The following is a 22,867-nucleotide window of genomic DNA, read 5'->3' as shown; positions in this document are numbered from 1 at the left end:
GCACTCAACTAAGTTCATGGTAAATCTAAGAAAATCTCCCAATGTTGTGGTCAGATTCTAACCTTCTAGAACAAGGATATCATCTGCTTTCTTTATATCTAGACAGATGTTTCTATTTTTATTACTTCCCAAATCATCCTTTCCTTTGTCTACTTTTCCAGTGTGTCAGTCACTTTAAATTATGACATTTGGGCCTACAAGTACCAACTCAACCATTATTATAGTCATTCATTTAATATGTAAATAACTCAATTGAGACAAATTGGTGAGAACTAGTTGGGGAAAAAACTGGCCAATGATTACTATTACCTATAGAAATTGTCAGTGGTTTCCTGATTACTCTAATCCTCCCACCCAGTTTATTATCTGTTGATCTTTTAAGAAATAGCCTCTATTCCATCACCCATGTCACAGATAAGGATATCAAACAACCTATCCCTAAAATTGCCATTAAAGGAGCCCACTTCATTCCTCTGGGGAATTAATAAAATGCCTGAGTTTATTTCTTCAGGAAAATGGGTGCCCGATCATAGTCATCTAGCTTTCCCCTACCTATCTGTGACTTTTCCAGTCAACTGGGATTTCTCTCATTACCTGACTTTCATGTACCAAGTGTATCTCCCTGTAATGGAAGGAAATTCAATTTGAGAACCCTTGCGTGTTCAAAGCCAGACTAGTTACTGACCAACATACTCCATGTTTCAGTGTATGTACAATTTGATCTTACCATGAGGCATTACCTTATTTTGCCATATACAAAAAGCTGATTTATTCATTTGACTTGTGGTTTCCTTTTTAAGTGCTGGCACTCTACATTGGAATACTTTTGCATCTGCATTTGCATCATCTATGAGTTTTCAAAATTATAATAAGACTTAAGGCCCACTTATAGGAGGAAAAGAAAAATACCTCTCTTTAATTTGACTCCTGGTTTTCTGTACTGCTGAGTAGATCAGCTTAAGAGAGCTGAGGAAAGGATCATAGTTGCTGATATAAACAGCTAGTCCTGCACTTGGAATTCTTAAGACATTTTTCTAGAACAGGCAGCCATTTCAGCCAATGTTTCCTTAATGGAAGAGTTCTTCATAAAAATTGTGTGTTTGTCATGCATGTTATCTTAAAACTGCAGTTCCCTTTCAGTGGCAAAGGACTTTTAGATTTTGTTTATTCCTTTTTAATTTTGGACAAGTAATATATGCACTTGGTGAAAAAAGGATCAAATAAAATAAACTGAAGGATTTACGGTGCAAAACAGCAGTCCTTTCTACCTTCTGCCACACACATGTAGCTACATGAATCTTACTCTCCAACAGCAAACAACTGTAATAGATTTAATTTTTACTTTTTCTGGTGGTTATCTTCACACCTCTATAGAAAGAGCATTTGTAGTTTTTTCTTGACTTTTCTCTAAATTTTTCCATGAAGACAGTGTCCGATGACTTCCCAAATGAAAAATGAAAATTTATCCTACTCTATGCTTTTTCCACTTTGTCCATCCAATTTTGGGTAGGATTAATTTTGTGTTTTCTCATTGGTAATTTTTAAAAATTGTGTTATGGGAGGATATTAATGCACCTTACTCTTCTTCTCTTTCCCCTCTACCTTCTATTTCCTGCCTTAACATTTACATTGTCAGTGGTTGATATTTACATTGTTTCCTAACAATATTCAAATCTTCCTATTAGATAATACAATTTTAAAATTAAGAAAGGGTAAAGGATGTGACAAATGGTCCATACCCTGTGTATCAGTTGGGGTCCTCCAAGAAGCGGACACTGAGTCAGACTTAGGTGTGCAAGAGGTTTATTGGGAGTTAATGACTCTGAAAGATAAAAGAGAGGGAGCAGGATTTGGCAGGGATAGCCTCAGAACACAATGCAGATCTGACAGAGTCGCAGAAATGCCCATGTACCACTGTCGTACTAAGTCACTGTCTGGGGACTGCCCAGAAAGAGTGGGCCTTGGCTCAAATGCTGTGGTGCATGAAGAAAGTATATCTGGAGGCTGTCAGCTCACTGTAACCCTTGCAACTGAACAGCAAGTTCATTTCTGAAGGGATATCTGAAAAGTACACTATGCACATATACTCCATATCATAAAATGTCTTCTTCATTTTGCCCTCACATTTGATTTGTTTGGCTGGGTATAGCATTCAAAACTCAAAATGATTTTCCTTTTTTATTCACTTCTCCATTGTTTCATTTTCCAGATTGCTAGAAAGAAATCTAATGGAAATCTGATAATCAGTTTTCTTGTAGATACACTCCTGCCCCAGCCCTCAAAGCCTTTAGGATCTTCTTTTATCTACTGTATCCTGAAATCTTATCATGTAAGATTTATGTAAAGCTTTATGTCTTTTTCCATTCATTTGCTCCATATCAGTTGGGTCCACACCATATGATGAACATTTATTTTTCCACTCTAGGAAATGTACTTCCAATATGTCTTTGATTATTTCCTCCTCCTTTTTTTCATTCACTTTCTAGAACTCCTATTAGCCAGATGCTAGTTCTCCCAGGATCCTTTCTATTGCTTATCTTTTCTCTCACATTTTCTAAAGATATTCTCTCTATTCTGAGAGTTTTCCTTGAATTTATCTTCTCAAACTTGTATTTGAAATTTACACTTTGGAAATTATATATTTAATCCCCAGGAACTCTTTATTGTTCATTAATTGTTCTTTTCTATATTTTTCTGCTGTTGTATGATAGTCTCAATATCTTCTCATCACTCTGAGGATATAAATAAGAGTTTTCTTTGTGTTATTCTGTCTTCAGAACTATCTCTGTTTCTTCTAGGGTCAAGTCAGTCTCTTACCTCTCTCTTTATCAATATCTTTCTCATATGTCTGGTGGTATGTGCTTTCATTATTAAGACTAATTGCTGGTTGTAGCAGAATGAATTGTGTAACCTAACAAAAGACATGTTTTAATCTTAATCCATATCCTTGTGGGTGAGAACCTATGTGTAACTAGGATCCTTTGAATATGTATTATCAATTAAGGGGTAGACTCACTTCTACATAGGGTCTTTTAAGAACCTATTTAGGTATGGCCCAAATGAATCAGGGTGGACTTTAATCTATATTACTGGAGTCCTTTATATGCATAAGAAATTCAGGCTTAAGTCAGTCAGGGAAGGATAAAGGAAGAATCCAGAAGTCAGCAGAAACCAAAAATGGAGACCAAGGGGGAGAGAGTGCCACATGACCAGAGGCAGAGATGCAAGCCAAGGAACCCCAAGGATTGTAGCCAGCACCACAGTACTGTTGATTTTGGGGACAAAGCATAACTTTGCTGATGCCTTAATTTTGGACTTCTAGCCTCCAAAACCATGAGACAATAAATTCCTGTTCTTAAAATTACCAGCATGTACTATTTGTCATAGCAGCCTGGCAGACTAAGACGTTGGTCTATATGTAGAAGTGATCATGCTAAAATTTTCCTTGGATAAAAAGACTATATATAGATAGGGCTGGTTAACTGGCAGACTTAACTCAAAAAGGCGCCCATATTCAAGAATGAGGACACCAGAATCCACCAAAATAATCATATTAATCCCCAGGCAATTTGGTCTTTTTCATTAAATAAAAGTCTTTCAAGTGTGTGGGGTTTGTTTATATATTTTTGTGTTGTTTGTTTTGTTTTTCTTTTAGTCAGAGAGTAAATATTGTGACATAACCTCTGCCTGTCTGAGCAGTGTGAAGGCAGGGTGTTGGATTATGGGGACCCAATTGGCACAATCATCTGTAGGTAATATTTCATGTAATCACCTCCCTCATCCTCCCTTTTATAATTACCCTTGGCACTTCCACCCTCCACAGTTGCTGCTAACTCTGCCTGGAACACCACAAAGATCATCTGGGAAAATCAACTCTCCCCTACATGTAGACCCCTCTTGAATTTTCCAGCCTACTGTTTCTCAATTTGTTTTGTCAATCAACAGGCATTTGCCCTCTATCTTGTCCTGTAGAAATCTGACATTCCTTCTGTACTTGGGGCTTATTCCTCTACTCATTTTAGTGCCCTCTCAGGAAGGAGGGGAGAAAAACAGAGCCTCTTCTGCCATCTTCAACCAGAACCCAGAAAGGACTCATCTGTTGATCTTCCAAAAATGATAAATTGGCATTGATATACACCAATGATTTTCAAAGGATGGTCCCCAGAATATAGGCATCAGCATTATCTGGAAATGTGTTAGAAATGAAAATACTCTGGCTCTAGAACTACTGAATCAGCAATTCTGGGGATGAGGCCAGGCATTCTGTGTTTTCACAAGCCTTCCAAGTGATTCTTTAGGGTACTCACATTTGAGACTATCTGAACTACACACAGGCAAATCCATCTCCCAATGGCTAAGGATAGTATTTATTTGCAGCTACTTCATTGGCCAGGGCCTGTTGGGTCCAGTCTGTTTCCCAACAGTTTCACCCCTCCTCCTTCAGCCAAGTGCTATTAATCTCTACATGAAGGCCAAGGCCTCCTTCAAGTTCTAGGAGCAGAAAATATGATAGAAGCAAAGGTTCATCCCTGATATTGGAACCAAATCTGGAGCCCTTTGATTCATTGTTTTAGTTCTTCATTGCTAAAATAAATACCACACAATAGTTGGTCGAAATGATGGGAATTTATTGGCTCATTGTTTGAGGCTAGGAGAAGTCCAAAATTGAGGTGTCAGTAAGGCAAACTTTCATTCTGCTTATAAAGGACTCCAGTAATAGGATTAAAATCTATCCTGATTGAGTTGGGCCACACCTTAACTAAAGTAACCTCATCAAAAGGTCCTACTTATAATGGGTTCACATTGGTAGGAATGGACTAAGCTTAAGAACATGTTTTTCTGGGGTACATACAGCTCCAAACCACCTCATCATGCAATGGTTTGGCCTAAATGGTGTGAATTTATTGATTCATGGATTGAGGCTAGGAGAAGTCCAAAATTCTGAAGCATCAGTAAGGTGATGCTTCTCAAAGACTGGTGTTCTGGGGCTAGCTGCAGGTGATGCTTGGTCCTTGGCTTTTCTGTCCCATGGCAATGCACATAATGGGGGCTTCTTTCTCTTCCAGTTTTCACTGGCTTTTGACTTCTTGCTTTCCATGACTTTCTCTGTATCTATCTGAGGGTTTTTTTGTTTGTTTGTTTGTTTTGCCAAAGAAGGATTAAGACCCATCCAGATCGAGTTGGGCCATACCTTAACTGAAGAAACATTATCAAAATGTCCTACTTACAATGGGTTCACACCTACAAGTATGGATTAGGTTTAAAAACTGCTTTAGTTTTTCTGGGGTATATAAATCCAAACCACCATACTCACGTTGTCTCATATTAATATCCCAGTTCTGATAAGTGGACATCTGTCTTCATTCTTGTTTTGAAAACCATACTACTATCTCATAACTCCAGGAAGTTGCCCTACTAGCTATCATCTATGTGACTTTGACTATTCCTGGTGGAAAAGTCCAGCAAAGTGACTGGAAACCTGTATCCTGCTTGACTTTATCTCTCCTTTCGGATTCTCTATCACAATGTTCTCACATTTTTCAGAATACCGTAGTTGCTATGTTTGCCTGCTATACTCTATCTTCCATTGGTACTTGTCCTTGGGTTTAACACCTCAGGTCTGATGGTGATCCAATATACAGCCACAAAGGAAAAATTAACCAGTAACCTTAGCCACATTTACTCTGCATCCTAATCAAAGAAGCCAACAGTACACCCACAGAATCGATTGGCAACTGACATAGGCAATTATGTGTGGGATGCCATTTTTCGAGTGTCAGTCGTAAGTACATTCATATTGGATCTGAGGAGGAAAAGTGCATTTGCCAGGTGACCTGCAGAGCAGCCTGCTGGGGAAGAGTAAATAAAGGGAATACTGACCTTTCAGTTCCAGGAAATGACACCTTGGTCTCCCTTGTGGGAGTTTCTCTGGCTTGCTTCGGTGGAGGCCATCCTGTTCCATCTGTAGCACTCTCAGCAGGAATCCTTAGAGGGTACAGCAAATAGCAATGAGCAGTTTTCTCACTCCAGGTAAAACAGTGGAAAAGAGCTTGGGAAAAGAGGAAAGGAAACACCCTCAATAACTTGCAGCTTTCTGCAACCTATCAAAACCAGGAACAGCATATTTATTCCACCAGAACTTCCCTTCCTGCCCTGGATCCCAAACCTGCAGAAGTACATTCTTCTTCAATTCATATTTTATTTTGGTTGTATTTAAAATATGTACAAGTAAAGGAAATTTCTGGCTCTAGGACTTACAATTTAATGAATAAAGGGGTCTTTTGTGCCTTTAGGGAAAAAATTCAGTGAAGCCATTAAGAGATAAAAATGATAAGCAAGGGCCTTTTTCAGATCAATGAATAGTTTAGGAGTATTATGGATTAAAGTTTTTCTTGATTCAGATTTTGTGTAATTTATTCAGTAAACAAGAGATGAATGGGCAATTGAAAGAATGTTATTGCAAATAAAACTTTCAAGTAGAATGATGGAGCTATATATTTTTTCAAGCATTCACACAATCAAGCTACTCTAAAATATTCAATTAATAGCAATAATATTTTAAAGTGCTAGAAAAAATAACATGAGAGGAAGGGATAATATATCATTCAGCTTTTTCTGAACTTTTGGCAATGTGATGTGGGAATTTTGGTATGTGGATTTACAGATAAATTTCCACTTTTTGCTGAAGTAAAAATAAACAACAATAATTTACTGAGTGATTATTCTTAGATGACATTTTGCTAGGTACTGGGGAGCTATAAAAATGAATATATTTTTATCTTGAATGACATCACTGAACTATCACTGATGAAAATATACATGAACACATTGAAGAGAAACCATGAAAGACATTTTGTTTGACCCCATGTGTCATTTTCTTAATACTCATCAATTCAGAGTCAGGTAAATGTGATGTCACCTACTTTTCAATATACCTTGCTTGACCCACAAGCTAAAACTTAAATGGTTTGTATTTTTCATTTGTGACTGCAAAAACCATAGAAAAAAATAAATTCAGAATGGGAAAATAAGGAGACTTTGAACCACTCCAGGTTTTTCTATTCCTAGTATCTTGTATATAGAAATTCAAGGAAATCACCAGAAGAACTAAGATCATTATAATTTCTGCACACTAATTTTGGTTGCAATGTTTCCTGTGAGAAAGCATAGCTAATCATTGGAATTATAGCAATGTATGGATCTCCAATCCTCAATGTTATTGAACATTTCACAGGATTTGTACGATATGAGTAACTTTGCAATTGAAAGGGTCTCTACATATAGTTGCATAAGTTGTGTGTGACACAGATTTATGGGGCAGCATTCACAGAGTCAACCAGGTGAATAGATAGCCTTGGAATCAGCACAGTGCTGCATTCCTGACATTCACTTAACTTCATTGGTAATTTGGACTCAATTATGCTCTAGCCAGAATTCTTGACCTTTGCATCATTTGCATCCATATGCCTGAAAACTACCATCAAATGGCATTATTTTTATTCCATCAAATATTACCACCATAACTTGCTCAGTTGGCACCCCCTATTCCAAAGTGCTCAATACTTCAACCTCCTATCCTCCAGCTACCATATCATGCAAGGTAGGTTGGAAAGAACCATGTGACTCAATGGTATGGCTTACTTATCCCCAGTATTATTAGAGACACTGAATATATTACTATTTCATTTTTTAAAAATTGATTCAAACCTTTTTAGCTATTTAGCCACTTTGTAATATGATCAGTTGCAAGTTGCCCATCACAAACAGCATTTTGTATTTCAGAAAAACATACAAGCATGCTCCAGAAACTTCTAGAAATGGATGCAAAGTATGCCATACATATTTTGGAGGTGAATTGGGGGAAAACAATTTTTCAATAATTCCTTTTTTTCCTAATTAGTAGTAGTGCTTCATAATCTCCGTCACTGTCCTCTTGCGATAGTCAACTCTGACTTCCAATGAGAGGAACATTTGCACAGATACAAAACAGTTTTTAATCCATGTAGCCTTTTTCCTGATTTCTAAAGTGGCATTTAAAGTCAGCATTCTAAGAACACAACAATCAGGGATCTGGAAGATAATTTCAGGAAGGCTCAGGAAGATTGATTTTATTTCTACCCTTTGGTAGGATCTTAATCCAACAGTTTTCTTCTGGACAAGCAAATATAATCCTGTAACCTAGGGGAAACCTTCAAAACGTGGTTCTCTCCATGGAGCTTGCCAAGGGGAAGTAACACAGGTCATTTAGCAATTTCACTGTTCAAGCCTAACTTCAGTCATTGTGCACAGTACAATTTTCAACCATGCCATGTCATGATTTGGTCCTATCCCTATTGAACTTCTAAAAATATATACATAGCTGAGGGACCAAAGTTTCTTGATGGAGACACCAACCCTCCAAGTCTCCTCCCAAAAATTTGCCCGAAGTTTGCAGTCTTCAGATGGATTGCAAAAAGATATGAAATACTGTAAGAGACAATGACTTGGACTCTGGGGAAGCAGAAGCAGCCGAGCAACGAATGACTAATAGTTATGATTAAGGAGGCTCAAAGAAAGCAACTGGGAAAAGCCACCTGGAAACTGTCAAAAAAGAAACAAATTGGTGTAATGGAAAGAAGGGTTGTCTTAAAAATGGATTATTTTGTTTCAAATTCCCGCTTTGCAACTTACTATCTGGATGACCTTGAGCAGGCCACCCAAATTCTCTGAGACTCCATTTTCTCAGCTGTAAAATTGGGTTGATAATTTCTGTTTTGTCAGTTCCAGTATAACAGGCTTGTTGAGAGGACAGAAATTAGACAGTAAATGTGAACACATTTTATGAACAACAAAGAACTATACAAATATAATAGATCGTTCCTATGGGACACAACGGTCATAGGACTGGAAAAAAAATCCTTGAAATGTACTGGTAATAAAGTGTGACTATACTGGCAAAAAATACAAAAACAAGAGAAGAAGTGGGGCAAGGAGTAACAGTACTAATTCCCATCCCAAAATTTATGGTGAGGGGCTTATCTTCAGTCCAAATGGAGTCAATACAAAGCCCTTATTGAAATCATTGTATCTTAGCATTTGTGAACTTTTTAATCCATAAATGTTTAGAAGAAGCTATAATTTATTAAATAGAAGCCTCTCTATAGCAGAAACTGTTAGTTGCCTACTGCACATTCATTCACATTTTCTTATAACAGAAGTCTTATAGATGATGGCAAGAGAAGAAGGAAGAGAGAGAGGCTGGGATAAAGGGAAAGAAAGAGAAGGTGGAGGAGGGAGGCAGTCAGGGAGGGAGGAGGGTGGAGAAGTCTACAATTCCCAGTCCACTACAGATGACGGTAACCAATGAGATAGAAGCAAGAGTCTCTAGGTGGGGCCTCTAGGAACTCTTTAAAGGGGACCGATTCACGTGGCATCACATGCCCCTTCCTTTGTGCAGCTGCCTGGAACATGACTATGAAGACTGAAGTTGCATCACCACTTTTTGCAGGTGAATACCAAGACCTAAAGTGGCAGAGGAGAATGATGAGATGAAACAAGCAAATCTGCCCTATCCTGCCACCTCCAAGTTTCTTTACATGAGACCAAAATAAACCTTTTCCTTACTCAAACCACTATTATCCGTTTTCTTTGTTATATACTGCTAATCCCTATTCTTTCTTTGTTTATATTAAATATAAACAATGTATTACAGATTGTTAAATAATTTTTAAATCTTATTGTGGTGATAATTTATTATCCAAAATTACTTTATTATATAATAAAGGTTTAAAACTCTTCAATAAGGTCCTATTTTAGAAAACTAAACTTGGATCAAATATAGCACATCATTATATCCAAGATTATTTCACATCAAACTTTCTGTCCCATTATCTTAATTAACATCCATAAGTTTAGTTTTCTTTTTCTATTTTCTTTTTAATATTCTAGGCAAAGCCAGAACACATTCTATTGGCTTCTGCAGGAATTAATGTTGCCAAGACAGCTGGAGAAGACTAAGAAGGCTCACTGGACCTTGCAAGTCAAGCTTTGTGTGTACTTAGGGAAAACAGCTGAGAACTCAGGCCTGATTAACATAATAAGGACAAACTTGCATTTCAAAGCCACACTTAGTTCAAGCACCCAGTCTTTATACAGTGATAACAATATCTAGTAGCTGCTAGTCCAACTTCTTCTCTAAATACTTGCACCAGATTTCAATGGGAAGCTATTCATCATATTGGACTAGAATTAGTTTAAATGCATCAGTTAACTAAGACATTGTCCCACTCATTTTCAGACATAAGCGCATCATTCTTATTGTGATGAGCTGGCATCTGTGCAAATACGGTACAAACTATTCCATTTTTCTTCTATCTCGCAAAGGAATTTCATTAGTATACATAAGTGTTTTGCATTTAAATTATTTAAAAATTTTATAAATTAAGTCACCATTCTGGCTTTGATTAGGGTTATTTGTGAATGTCATTTTTTTTCTCTTCTAACTTACAAGATCTATAAAGACAGAAAGGACGTCTCAATTATCTCTCTATCCCCAATGGCATCTAGCACTGTGCCTTGTACATATGCTCAGTAAACGAATGGACTTGACTGTTCAGAATATTTATGTGATGACTTTCATTTGAGAGGCAGCCATGGTGTAAAGGTACAGAAAACTCCAGTTCTGACTTACTGCCATGTGAACTGGAGTGTATCAACTTCTCTAAGCCTTGGCTTCTCATTAATAAAAATACAGTAACACATTTTGCCCAGCCCATTTCTTGGTGGTGTTAGATAAGTCAAATGAGGTAAATCTGTAAAACGCCTTTTGTAAGATTTTACTTATTCTTTATTATGTGGGTCTCTGTAGTGCAGCATATCGAAGATTTGTTTTCAAGTTCTTTATGACAATATTAGTCTTTCCCTTTATTTATCCCCAGTGAGCCTTCCTTTTGCACTATTTGTGAAATCATATCCTCAACTAAGTACTACCTTGCAACATTGTCACTCTGTCTATTCCACCCACACTGAATTGCGGTCACTTGTCCAACAGTGTCCTTCCAGCAGAAAGAAGGTGCTTAGGTTTCCTTCTTACATAATCACCAATTATTTCAGATACAAAGTAAGCTCAGGGAGAAAGTAGAGACATCTAGTAAATCTTCTGCAGAGGCCCCTGGCACCAGTAATTCAATATCATCAGCGAGGAGGAGGAGATATGGGGCAGGGGAACTGGATCCACTTCCTGCCTCCCTCATGTGGTTGTTTTGTGAATGGATGTAAAAGCAATCTATAAACTGCCTATCTGGAACAGCTGGAGACTTCTTTCTGGGCTGGATTTAATCAGTATGCCTTTGAAGAGTAGAGAGTTTTGTGACTCTGGGCACATCCATATTCAAATGTGAATGCAAATTCTGAAACCAAAATGAACTTGTATTTAGAGTGCTTGTATTTTAGATAACCATTTGGAATTATCAACAATGGAGAAAACATGGGAACTGTTCACACACACACACACACACACACACACACATTCTAAATTAAAGGCTTTACTTCAGAATTTTGCCTAAAGTAATAGACAACAATGCAATTGAGAAAGATGTAGAAATGAATCTCCTAATAACACAACCAGTCTTTCTTAATCATTTGAAACATGTCCACCAACTCAGATCAAACTTAAGCACGTTAATAATATAACAAATGTTATGTTACATTCCAAGACGCTATGGATAACTGCAAAAGAATAACATACCTTGCCTTCAAGTAAATACATTCCTGTGGGACCTCTAGTTAAAATAAAGTTAGGAGAGGCAGAAAAATGTTTAAGACTGCTGCTCCACCCTCATTCTTCCATGGGGATAACAAAGATTAAAATTGTATATCATCTTAGTAATTGTTTTAGTTAACATTTATTGAGCATGAGTTGGCACAAGTGATTGGATTACCAAACCAGATTCACATGAATCATAGATATTATCCAGTAACAAACTTTACTAATAATTTCAAGGATATAAGCACTCAAGAAAAGGTAAAGCAGGAAGAGGTTTGGGATGTCAAGTACAAGCTTCCAGTCCCTTCCTTCCCACATTAGAGATGCAGTCTCTGGCCTGTGTTCAAAGACGAGTTCTCCAAATCAGGTATGCAGTCACCACTTACAGCCAGATTATTTTAGATATCATTTATGTCCAGAGAGTTACATAGCTTACATGACATTTTCCAGGGGGCCATGCCCCATAAATCCATGGACCCTAGATCTGTGTTTATAATGAGCAATCCTAAATTGAAGATATTCTGCTAAAAGAATCCATAGACATAGACTTTCTTCTTCATAAACACCACTAGTCTATTCACCAGGAGATCATTTATAGGCATGTTTGTGAAGAAATTAGACCAGATTGCTGGGCTTTTTGCTTTCCTGAGAGTGTTCCCCCAAGAATGAGAAAGAAATGGATTGCAGGCCAATTGCTAAACTCCTTCCCTCCAAGAACATTCATTATGATCCAGGCATTATTGCTAAGTTCTTTAAATGTGTTACTTCATGTAAGTCTCTCAGCTCTATGAGGCAGGGACTAGCATTCCATTTCCCAAATGAAGAAATTCAGGGATGAAAAGATTAGGCAATTTGCTGAAGATCCCACAGCCAAAAAGCAGCAGAGCCTGGATTCAAGTCCTAACACTTTGGCTTCAGACTCTGTGTTCTTAGGCATAATATGATTCACTTCTGTAATTATAGATCTTTCTGCAATCTTACTTTTGTGACTTATACTATACTTCTTAAGATTAAGAACTAATAGTATAAAATGGTATGCCACAAAGAAAAATGAGAAAAGAAAGAAAACAGGGAGGCTGCCTTTTTCCTACTACTATATCTAAATGTTGTGGGATTTTTTTAATAAAAAAGTGAAAGTGATATATTTTATTTAATAAATGGTATGCTCTTGTCCTAAAAGCCATGGGCATTTGAAGGTCCCTGAGCTCAGGAAGATTTCTTCATAGGTGAGTCTGCAAGAGTCCACAGCACAAACAATGAGCGTGGGTGAGATTTTTGAGAGGGTCATATGCTTGTGTTTTCAAAGAAAAACTGTGTGGGCGGTTTAAATTATACCAAAGCACATTTAAATTGGTGCAGTTATATTAATATTAACCATATCTACATTGTGCTCAATTTCTCAAAATGAAAATGTGTCCATATCTCTCTGGGTAAGAGTGATGGGTATTATCTCAAGGCTGATGAACCTATTTGGCTGTCTCATGCCTAAGCCCCCATGACCTTCCTCTGTCACGGATGGAAAATTTCACATGACTCCCAACCACACACATCCTTGAAGCACAAATATCACTCCTGCCCTACCTCTAAGATTTTGTTCCTTCTTTCTGTCTGACCTTATCTCATCCTATCCATCTCTCTTATACTCAATAGCATATGCACACACACACACACAAACAAAGGCATGAAAGTAATAACAATGTTAGCAATGAAGGCATAATTCTTTCAGGTCTCCTTTGACTGTTAAAATCATCAGACACCCTGTCAAAATTGTAAGTCACTAAACATTCATATCCTTTATTAATGGCCAAATCTCCCTCCTTAAACCCTTCAGGTCCAAGATGTCATATACATTAAAGATAAATCTATTGAAGAAGAAAATCAAGCATACTAGCCATCAAATTGAACATTAACACAACAAACCACAAACCTTTTATAAATGCTACTTACTGGATAAACCATCCAATCATTTCTTCGTCTGATACTTATTGAGGGTATATTTTCATGCTGTTTGAGCTGGGCCCTGACACTCTATTTCATGTACTGCTCCCAGAAGCCCTATGAATTAGGTATCATTTTGCCATTCGCCAGATGAGGAAACATAAGCTCTAAGCTGGTAAATGATTTATACAAGATTACACAGATATTATGAAGTAGGAAGCAAGAGCATGGCTCTATCTTATATTTATTGTCTTTTTAATATGCCCCAACTCCAGTCCATTTCTACCTATAGATTTGTTCCTCTTAATTGCAAAAGATTCACATTATTCACAGAAAAGAGAAACCAGTTTTTAACAAGATTATGTCATTTTATGACTATAAAGAAGGCACACTACAGACCACAACAAGGCCCTCCAATAGCTATGGTTTTACTTTCCCAAGAAGTTAAATATGTGAGGAAAATCAGTAGGAAAGGCAACAATTGATTGTAGATCAATTTTATGATATATGTTCTAATTTGCTAGCTGCTAGTATATAACATACCAGGAACGGAATGGCTTTTAAAAAGGGGGAATTTAATAAGTTGTTACTGTACAGTTCCAAGGCCGAGAAAATGTCCCAATTAAACAGGTCTATAGAAATGTCCAATCAAAGGCATCCAGGTAAAGATACCTTGGTTCAACAAGGCTAATGAAGTTCAGGGTTTCTCTCTCAAGTGAGAAGGCACATGGCAAACACAGTCACAGTTTCTCTCTCATCTGGAAAGGCACATGGTGAACACGGTCAGGATTTCTCTCTCATCTGGAAGGGCACATGGCAGACACAGCATTATCTGCTAGATTCTTCTCCTGGCTTCTGGTTTCATGGAGCTCCTTGGGAGGCATTTTCCTTCTTCATCACCAAAGGTCACTGGCTCGTGGCCTCTCTGCTTCTCATGGCTATGTCATTCTTCTCTGCTCTCTCTGAAACACTTTCATTCTCCAAAATGTTTCCTCTTTTATAGGACTCCAGAAACTTATCAAGACCCACCCAAATGGGTAGAGACATGTCGTCACCTAATTCAGCTTAACAACCACTCTTGATTAAATCACACCTCCAGGGAAATGATCTGATTACAGTTTCAAAGATACAGTATTGAATAGGGATTATTCTGCCTTTATGAAATGGGATTTAGATTAAATCATGGCTTTTCTAGGGAACATACATCCTTTCAAACCAGCACAATATATATCATGAAAATACACCCTGTAGAGAGATGTTATGACATTTAAAGGAGCCTAAGAAATGTGTCATAGGGGAAGCTATCGATGCCTCAGGCCACCTGAGAAGTCACCTACAGCTTTGTGGATATTTCCTGTAGGTGCCAACAGCTTTCCATCAAGCATCTGCATCACTCAATCCAAGGAATTTTTCTGGCCATAGGAGTGTGTGCTCAACCCTCTGTGCAGAAGGCCTGAAAGGCCAAGGAGTGAACAACATCCAAAGCAAACATTAACAATGAGAGAGGAGTTGGTGGATAAAATGCCACCTTCTCATCCCTTCAGCGAGACAATTCCATTGTGTGTTCTACACAGACTCTAAAAGCTTCTCAGTGCGACACAGCCACTCGCACTGGTAACCTCCTAAGTAACCTACCTGTTATTGGCTTGTCTCACTTCTCTATACCCTCACAGGACTTCCTGGGATCATCCCCCAAATAAACTACTTGTATCCTGCAGCAGAGTATATTTGCCAAAAATAGCTGCACCAGTATATACCATCCTAATACTTTTCTTACAATGTGACATTGCTACTCTTCTATCAGCAGGTAAGGTTTATGTTCCTTCCCTTTGAATGTGGGTGGTTCTGGAATTATGGCAGAGGAGAAATGATGCAACTTCTGAGCTGGGCCATAAAAGGCAATACAGCTCTACCTGGCCTTCTTGAGAGGCTGGCTCTTGGAACCCAGCATGCATGCTGTGAAGAAGTCAAGCAGCCACATAGAAAGGCCAGATGTAGGTGCTCCAGCTAATAGACCCAGCTAAAGTCTCAGCTGTTAGCCAGTATCAAAGCCAGACAAAGAGTAAGTCTTCAAATCATTTTAGCTTCCTAGAATCCAAGTAAAGCAGAGACAAGCTGTCCCCATTGAGCCATACCTAAATTGCAATTTTTTGATTAAGAAAAATGCTGTCACTGTTTTAAGCCACTAAGTTCTGGAGTGGTTTGTTATTCAGTAACAGACAACTGGAACATACCCAAATTCTTATCTCAGATCTTCTTTGGGAAGAACCCCAAAATAAGACAGTGCCCAAGGTCATGCAACTTATAAATGGCAATAAGTGAATTGTGAACCCAAACTGCCTACTCAAAGCCCACACTGTGTCTGTCCACTATACCTGCTTCTCTGCTGATTCAGTCAAGTGACTACTTGCTCTCTGAAATATAGAGTTCCCAATGTCTCTAAGAGAGGAGGCAAGAGGGCATCAAGTTCCTCAAAATTCTTGTTATGTAATAGGTACTAAATCTGAATACAAAACAGTCCTAAATGATTGTGCCTCAATTATTTTCACTGTTGTGAACTCTGACTTTCCAAGTCCTATCTGTTATTCTAGGTACTTTTGCCAGTTTCAAACCAGGAGAAAACTTAAAGGACATTGCTGCAAAGGAGAAAAATATAAATAGCTAATTATAGGCTTTAATGTTTTGCTTTTCATCAGAGTATTCTCAGCTGAGCAGTAAAAACTAGGCACATTTTCAACGAATTACAGATGAAAAATATAACAAAGTAAATAGTGATTCATCTAGATTTCTGTCCAATGTATAGTTTGGAATTAACATTGCTAGCAAAAGTATATGGACTTGGGAACATACTGTATATTCTTAAGGAATCTTCACCCAATAGATTTATCTTCTTAAGAAGAACAGATTACTAAAAATTAATAGGTAGAGATAAAATTCAGAATATGATCCAAAATCTAATCATAATTCTCACTACTGGAATCAAATTAAAAGGCAATTCTGATATCATTATGCCCTAAAAATATTACTCACCACATTAAATCCACTGCAGCATTCATATAAAGACCAGCCAAATGAATTAACACATGAAAAGAATAAATGTGTACTTCCTTAAAGTTCTCTGTAGCATTATGAAAATAGTACTATTGTTACTTACCAGAGGTTAGCTACAAAAACATCAATTTCAAAGGTACAAAACACCAACTTTATCAAACCTTTAAATCTGTCGATGTGAATTTTTCATAAAATATACTACTGTAGCTATTTTAGCGAATACATCTAACCTAACCAGATTTTCTTTGGGAAAACTTATTTACTGAAAGAAGACCCGTTTTAACTCCATCACTCAAAGTTGGCATTTGTCTACTTCATCCATGATTAATTTAGGAGCCAGCTGGCATTCTCCTTAAGTCTAACATATCTGCTTAATAAAATACACCTTAAGGTTGGTTTCTGACTCCTTCTGTTTTGAAACAAAACAAAGATCAATAAGACATATCATTTGAAAATGTTAATGAATTTCAACCAAATCTAGTTAAAAGTAGAGTGTGAAAAAGAGATTTCACTAAGTGAAATCTGGTTCACTTATCTTTTCAACAGAAGTGATAAATGGTACTTTTACATATATAGTTACTTTCAAGAATCATTTATTGAGCACTGAATCTCCCAGAAGATATGAAGTCTACAAAATGAATTCCGTCACCTAGCAATTGGACCTCTACTGGGTCATGGGTATTGACTCATGGGTATTTGCAAGACAGAATCAAAAGTAATAAAGTTTCTTTCAGATGCATACAATTCCACAACTAAGGCCTTTGAAGCTCAAGAAATTCTCCCACAGAAGGGGCTCATTTTGTCTCCAAAAACAGAAATTTTTTGTATTATGACTATTGTTTTTCTGGCTAATTGAAAATGTTAGCATGTAGAACTGTTAAGGGACAGCATTTTTGAGTATCTTATCTGGGCCATGGTAGTGGAGTTGAGTGCATCCAAGAGTTAGAAGCTTACTAACGGTGGTGATTACCTATGGCTGCAAAGTATGTGGTAGGCCTGCCTTTCCTCAGTGGTTAAAAAAAAAGAGGTGATAACTGTGTCTGCTTCTCCTAGGGTTGCTATGAGAAACAAATGTTGGTAGGAACTATGTCTAAATGATGAAGTTCTATACAACCCTATTACAGCACATAACAAATTAGCTGCCTGTCCTCTGGGAGGGTTGACATTCACTGAATCACTATGTGCTAAAGTTGGAAGAACCTTTGGGTCTTATAATCCAACCTCTTACTCAATGTCAGAATAGCACTCCAACATGAATCCTAACAAGAGGAAAAACCTTGCTGCAAAAAAGCCTGTGATTTCCAGACCAGCAGCACCCAGGGTTTTGGCAAGCAGTCACTACAGCTGAGGACAAGACCTCCCCAGGTTTGCATCAGGGTGGAAGAAGAGGCAGCAAAGTAGAAAACCAACTACTACCACATCTCTTGACCTATCTCCCTCTCCTTCCAGCTTTACATTCATAGTTCATTTCAATGATAATTTCAGGAACAATATATTTGCCATCTGCCTGGCACATAAATAGGGGCTCAATATATTTTGAATGTCAACTAGGTAAAGCAAAGTTCCTTTTGTTGCTCTAGATAAACCTTCTTATTCTCTCAGGATTTAGAACTCCTTTAACAGGAGACCAACATAAGATAATGACCAGTAAGGGTTCAGAGTGCACATGATACTCCAAGAGTTGACTCTTTAAGATAACTATACATTGATAGAAATCAGTTAACAGATATCAGACACTTTCTCCCCTTGAATAACAGGTTGGATCATAGACCAGGAACTAGTTTGACAGATCTGCTTTACTTCTTTTATTTATTTATAATGCAGTTCAGAATAATCTGTGGTGGAATTCTTTTGGAAGGTGGATGGTTTCTTCTTGATCCTGAGAGAAGGTGGAAGGAAAAGAGCAGTGAGGCAGATAGAAATGAAAGGAGGAAAAAACGATAGTACCTCGGAAATGGGTCTCCAAGAAAATACCATCACTTTCCTTTAAGTTTAAAGATGTGCCAAACTCCAAGAAGTGAATAGATAAAGACCCAAGCATGAATCTTGAGTGGAACTCACAATGGGGCACACAGCAAGTATGCCTGAAAACCTGAAGGGACCAATAAAGTCTCTAAGTGCTAGAAGCTGATCTTGAATTAGGACCCTGGAGTTAACCCATGACAAGGAGAACCCCCTTTCTACCTCACTCCATTCTCCTTTCTCCATCTTCCTACCTTCCTTCCTGTTCTCCCACACATCAATGAATATGAAATATATGTATTTTCCTTTACCCATGTCCATAATGTTTGGAACAAAGGATGGGCAGGAGGTAAAGTCTATCATCAGAAATAAAGCCTTATTATATAGTCGCAGATACAACTGGTGATATACAAGACAGTCCTCACTTTTCCCATTGACTCAGCAGTCATTCCACAGAGGACCCATCTTGAAAGGATAACCTGGAGTCCTGCTTTTTTGAGCTCCCCCCCCCACCTCCACTCCCTGTATTAAGGTCTCTTGAAATATTGGTAGCATCCTACTGACAGTCAATTGGTTCAATCAAGTTTTTCCCTCCATGAAGCTGGAAGAGGAGCAGGGAGGCACGTCAGGACTTTTAGTTATCCAGAATAAAAGCACAAAGTGAACACTCAGAATATCCTCAAGACAGACATGCAACAAGATTGGTGAAGTTCTCAAATGTAATGTTGATCAAAAGAAGCCACACATAAAGTACTTTCTGGAATATTCTATTTTATATAAATTTCAAAAACAAGCAAAATGAATCATGCTGTTAGATGTCAGGATAGTGGTAACCTTGGCATGGAGGGAAGTTTTGACTAGAAGGAGATGTCTGGGATGTAGATAATGTTCTGTTTCTAGATCTGTCTGCTGGTTATGGAGGTGGGTCCACTTTGAGAAAATGCATACTTATCATTTCTATGTATTTATGTTAGACTTTAATAAAAAGTAAAAAATATAGAGAGATATAAAGCAGTAGAAGTTGTCATGTATAGAAGCTGATCATAAAAATATAGTAAAAACAAAACAATGAGAATGAATGTTAGCTGGATTCTGTGGCCTGCTGGAGGCACCTCATTTGAAGCCTACTTGCTCTTTGTTAAACAGGCAAGTTGGCAAATACAAGACAGGCCCTAAAAACTCACTAGTATCAAACCAAGACTCTCTCCTTGAGGTAATTAGACGAATTGAAAGAGAATAGTAAAGAGATTGTCTCACAATGTAATTCAATGTTATTTCTTATTCTGTCAAGAGTCTACCTAACATCATCTTGTGAACCCCCAGTGCTGTGGTCTACATTTTTGGGAAAACAATGCTGTGCCAGTTTGAAACTGTTGTATACCCCAGAAAAGCCATGTTTTTTAATCCTGATTCAATATTGTTGAGTGGGATCTTTTTGATTAAGTTGTTTCCATGGAGATGAGACCCACCCAGTTGTGGGTGGTACCTTTTGATTGGGTTGTTTCCATGGAGGTGTGTCTCTACCCATTCAAGATGGGTTTGCTTACTGGAGCCCTTTAAGAGGGAACCATTTTGGAAAAAGCTTTAGAGCTAACACAAAGTGAGACCTTTGGAGATGCAGAAAGAAAATGCCCCCAGGGAAGCTGTTTGCAATCAAAAGCCAAAGGAACAGCAGATACTACCAAAGTGCCTTCCCAGATGACACAGGTGTTCTGGACCCATTGGCCTTTCTTGAGTCAAGGTATCTTCACCTGGATGCCTTAGTTTGGACATTTTTATACCCTTAGAACTTACATTTGTAACTTAATATATTAATTCCTTTTATAAAAGCCAACCCATTTCTGGTACATTGCATTTTTGGCAGCATTAACAAACTAAAACAAATGCTTTACTTCAAAATGAAGATATGGTCCTGATAACAATTTAAATGTCCACCTGAAAGCAAAGAGTTTCCCACATTAGTGCCATGTGCCATCTCCTTTGTTGGATTTTTTATTAAATTGCTCATAATATCTGATTATGGCAGTTTTAACTATTCCCTTTATAAGAAAGTGAAGTCAAATTAATTTCGTATTTTTAAACTCCATGTATTCAAAAAACATTTGAAGAAGAATGCTCAAGGCTATGGGGCTTAAAGCTATTGACCGTTTTCCTGAACTAAAACTGCTATGCAAAGATGGAAATATTTCCCACCTATTTTCAAGAACACAAGATGGAGTTCATTATTTTGAAGTTTTCTTCAATTGTCGTTCATGAAACTTCAATTGAAACTAAACTGTCCATGAAACTAAACTGAAGTCTCTTGGGGGTTTCCACATTTCATTTTAATTTCAGCACATACTAATTGTGTTAGAGGACCAAAGAACAAAGACAATATTCTCTGCTCTAAAGTTGTTTCCAGAGTGGGGGTATGGATTGGAGAAATAAACAATTAAGCAATTGCTGAAGGGAAGAGTCAGTCCTGAACTTTCCAGTTGTTTGGGGAGGGGTTTCAGGGCATATTTATAAAGTGTTCAGGTTTTAGTAATTCTCATTCTTTATCATACTTTCCTTTGGCTTGACCATGAAGGTGGTGGGGAACAAGGCAATAAATCATCCTAATTACATTTTTGTTAATTTTCTAGATCACATTTATTAAAATTCTAAACAGCTTTTTCATGACTACAAACATACTATTGATTAATAACCTCTCATTAGGGGCAGAGGAAACTTGGCTAAAGTTCATCTGAAGTTCTGAAAATTCTGCCAAACACTTCAGATTGTTGAAATTTGCTGATTCCTAACTTCCAGACTAGGACAGACAGAGAAGTTAGAAATCAAAATTAGCCACTAAATGGTTGTGTTTGAGTTAGACATGAATGAAAGAGATTCACTTCATCTGAGTTTTCCTTACATTACTATACCAAGCGTGTTGCGAGATGGAGTTGTCACACTCAAGAACATGAATGTAGAGGAGATAAATAAGACCCGTAAAATCCCTCAGTTACAGCTAACAATATAGGTTGAAACCCTATACAAAGAGATCATAGTATTGAAAAGGGTCCTCTCTGAAAGGAAAATATATACAAAATAAGTAGCTCTGCCGAAGAGTCCTTGTCTCCAAAGTGCACCCCAAAGGGCACAACAGACAATCTGTTGAATCTATTCAACAGATTTTTCTCAAATTAAAAAAAAAAAAACAAGAAATAAAGCCTTATGGATATTAAACATGAGGACTGACCTTGAAGCTCTCACCTGTTCTGATTGCTGGTCATGCATTACATCGCTTATGAGAGGTTCCCTTGGGAAAATATTGGCATAACAGTGCATGGAGAACTTGGCATTGCCACCCTCATTACTTCCTTCCTCCAGTGTACTGTTAGGTATTATGTTTTAAATTTTAGTAATACAAGTTTGTTGTTGAAAACCATGTAAGCACCTCACACATAAAAAAAAAACCCTCTTATCAGCATATTTTCAAATTGGAAACATCTTTAAATATCATTCAAATGGTTTCAATGAATTTGTATTCGTTTATTCAGTCAGTTAACAAATGTATATTTACCTTCTGATAGTTACCATCCAATTAGTTTTCAGTAGCAGCCCATTTACACGGAGGAAGTTGTAAATATATAAGCAAAAAATTATTGAAATCTTTGCATAATTGAAGGATGAGATTTAAAAATGTAATCATGGTTTAATAAGCACAGGCAATGATGCAATTCTTCCGTTCAAAGCTATATCTTTGTGAGATGAATTTTCCACTATGACAGGCATCAAAACCAAGCATTTAAATCAACTATCTTCGAATTGGATCATAAAATGTTAAACCAAGATTTAAAAAATCGTTTAAATTTGTTGTAATTGATGAAGCATTATTCAATCACATCCCTCTCACTAAAAATAAAATGGTCTTGCTAATTTTACCAGGAAATATGAATAAAAATATCAAAGATCTGAAAATTATGTTGAAATATTGATTTCTTTTTATCTTCTAATTTACATTATTAAAGTATATAATGCATGCAATATATTTATATGGTATTATACATATAACGTATGTAGAAACACATGTGCATATATTTGAGGTACATGTTAAACTTTACTGATTTTATTAGAATCTAAGTTTGAGTGGAAAGTGTTTCTTTGTCTTGTTTGTTCACTGATGTATCTCAAGGGTTTAGACAAGGGGTC

At 37.3% G+C, this 22,867-nt stretch overlaps 1 long non-coding RNA gene across 1 annotated transcript in view; it reads right to left on the bottom strand.

Annotated features, from left to right (window-relative positions):
• Window positions 1–22,867, bottom strand: part of LOC143670676 (uncharacterized) — a 494,335-nt gene that overhangs the window by 330,883 nt on the left and 140,585 nt on the right. Inside the window, exon 3 of the long non-coding RNA XR_013169430.1 lies at window positions 5,881–6,049. This is a non-coding gene — a long non-coding RNA (uncharacterized LOC143670676). The remainder of the gene's footprint in view (window positions 1–5,880; window positions 6,050–22,867) is intronic.

The sequence above is a fragment of the Tamandua tetradactyla genome, chromosome X, assembly GCF_023851605.1.
Source record: "Tamandua tetradactyla isolate mTamTet1 chromosome X, mTamTet1.pri, whole genome shotgun sequence".
NCBI classification, from domain to species: domain Eukaryota; kingdom Metazoa; phylum Chordata; class Mammalia; order Pilosa; family Myrmecophagidae; genus Tamandua; species Tamandua tetradactyla.
Note: the sequence above shows the minus strand (reverse complement) of the source record. Positions and strands in the feature narration are given on the sequence as shown.